General features: G+C 36.2%; 1 protein-coding gene across 7 annotated transcripts in view; it reads left to right on the forward strand.

Moving 5' to 3' along the window:
* The first annotated feature begins 1,351 nt into the window (after positions 1-1,351).
* Positions 1,352-2,532, forward strand: part of LOC101850900 (la-related protein 1B) — a 75,991-nt gene continuing 74,810 nt past the window's right edge. For 5 of the 7 annotated variants that reach the window (XM_005105416.2, XM_035971604.1, XM_035971606.1 and 2 more), the window contains exon 1: positions 1,352-1,396. The gene's annotated coding sequence lies outside the window, so the exon portion shown is untranslated. Of the gene's footprint in view, positions 1,397-1,429; positions 1,580-1,600; positions 2,105-2,532 lie in introns of those variants that run through there. The other 2 variants (XM_013086458.2, XM_013086456.2) reach the window with 2 other exon arrangements.

The raw sequence follows: 2,532 nt of genomic DNA on the forward strand, positions 1-2,532 counted from the left end.
AGAGAGAGAGAGAGAGAGAGAGAGAGAGAGAGAGAGAGAGAGAGAGAGAGAAATTGCCTGACATAAAGTACGCAAACGTTTAATTCTGTACTAACACATTTCAGACCTCACACATACGATTTATACAGAGATACAATACGGCGATTAATCAATTCTAGGTAACGTGTTTAGTGTTACGCATCGGGAAGTTTTTCCCTCTTAATCCCTGATAACAGTCCTGGCTTTTTTTGTCTCCTAATTTTAACACCGCTTCCCATGACTACCCAGTATACATGCGCATCCTCCTCCATTACTTCCAGCCAGCCACCCCCCGATCTTTATTAATCCGCCAACACGGGCTTAAATACAGTAGGCCTACGCTTTTCTTTCTTCTCATTACCTTATATAAATACTGTGTCCAACGTTTGACCAACCTTATATTCAGAGAAGAGAGACCGTCGAAAAGTCATTCTTTCGGTGTTGCAAGCATAACCCAATTGCGGAAGTACGCAACCATTAAAAGAAATAAGTGTGTGTGGATGTGAGTGTTTTTTTCCAGGTAGGTAGGCCTTGTTATAATTATTTTATAAATCATTGAACAAATTATTATACCGCAATGATTCATTCTAACATGTATTATCGAGTATATAACTTCTTTATATACCGGTACATAATAATAATATAGGCCCTGCGTATTTTCTATATTCATAGACCTTTGAAAATTTTTTAAGGTTTATATTAAAGTAGAGAAAAATTTCATATCATGTAAGCTAAATAGTTATATCGTAAATGCCGAAAATAAATTAATCATCACCTCTTAAAAAACATTAAAAAAACCAACATAAAAGTACCCCCCCATCCCCGCACCTCCAAATTTAAATAGATGCCGGTACGTTTGCTATGCCTTTTTTGAGTCAGCATAACACAAATTCTTTAGTCCAGACAACTTGTTTTGTGCTCATGTGTGTGACGACTGAGTTATTTGTTTAATTTTTTATATAGCCTATAATAAAATGAAAGTCAAACTTCTTTGTCCGATCGGTGATGTATGCATGTATGTCAAGCTATGAAAAAAGGGGCAAATTACGAAAAGTCGAAGCGGTTGGCTTTTCCTTGCTCGCATATTATGAAGAGATGGGTGTTTAGTGGACGTTTCTAGCTTTGTTGATATTTCAAGGCATTATTATGTAGATATATGTGAAAAAAAAAGTAAAAGACTCTAGCCTCGGCCCGGCGTGGGGACGGGAGGGTAGGCCTAAATCTTGTATCCTAGAATGGCATACCCACTATTTCCGGAACGAACAGAAAGGCGAATACACTCTTCAGTTTCGTAAGGAAAAATAAATGGTTGGATCAACTTCCAGTTCTCGTGCGCATGCGTAGAGGAGTTGTGCTTTGCTATGGCTATTCACATGTGGTAAGTGACTTTACCATATTTACCGATTTAAAAGTTACATGTAAATCTTTGTGGCGTGTTCATGGAATCTTGGTGTATGCTGTGCAAAGTTGATATAATGAAGTAGTAAACGGATTAGTTTGAGTGTTGTATATTACACTTTGGATGGAACTTTTCCATTCAACGTGGTCACCAGGTCACACGGTCAGTTTTGCTAACCAACGATTGTCATACTGATCCACATAATATTCCTGTTGTCCCGAAGACTAAAAGTCTGATTGATTTGATTGTCCTGAAGAAATGTAAAATCATAAAGTTGATGTTTCTTTGAAATTGTGACAGGTGTAGTATTTTATGTCATTTTACCCACTTCATTGTTGCATCAACTCCTCAAGTTTTATGCCCTTGCAATCTTTGATCTATCCCAAGTCATGACCATGTTGTAGATGGTAAACAAAGGGAAGCAATTTGTCTCGTGCTCCTTCTTCATCGTTGTACCACCACGCTGTATTAGATTTAAAGGATTTTAGGGCCATTGTAGACAGTTGTTTCTCTTTCAATAAAAGGTATAATATTTAAACTAGATCTAGATTTAGATCTAGATCTAAGGATTTAGATTCAGATCTAAAGAAACTGTATCAGCCAATTTGTTCTGAAAAAGATCAGATTTGAGTTTGAGTAAAGTAGTAAAAGCTAGCAGCCTCTACTATCTAGATTTCTAATGACAAGGTAAGAAACTAGATATCTAGATCTAGATTTAGACTTGACTTATTAGCCTCAGACCTAGATTCTCTAGATCTAGATATCTAGATATCTAGATCTAGATTATCTAGACTTTGATCTAGACTCTCGATTTTAGCTCCTTTTCTTTGCCTTTGCTTTCACTTTCAGTCTCAGTTTCAATTTCTAATCTATTCAAGTCGGTATTTTTTTACTTTCCCTCCCGTCTCACACTTAACTACCAGTTGTCCATTTTCTACTAGATTCTAGATCTAGATATAAACATATAGATCTAGATCTAGATTAGATCTAAATATTGATGCACTGATCACGAATATCAACTTCATTTTCGTCACAAATTAATAGTTTTTTAAATATTTGATTGTTCTTAGTCGAGATAGAAGTGCTTTGGACCAAGAAGTGCTTTGGACCAATCA

The sequence above is a fragment of the Aplysia californica genome, unplaced genomic scaffold (assembly GCF_000002075.1).
Source record: "Aplysia californica isolate F4 #8 unplaced genomic scaffold, AplCal3.0 scaffold00470, whole genome shotgun sequence".
In the NCBI taxonomy this organism is placed as follows: Eukaryota; Metazoa; Mollusca; class Gastropoda; order Aplysiida; family Aplysiidae; genus Aplysia; species Aplysia californica.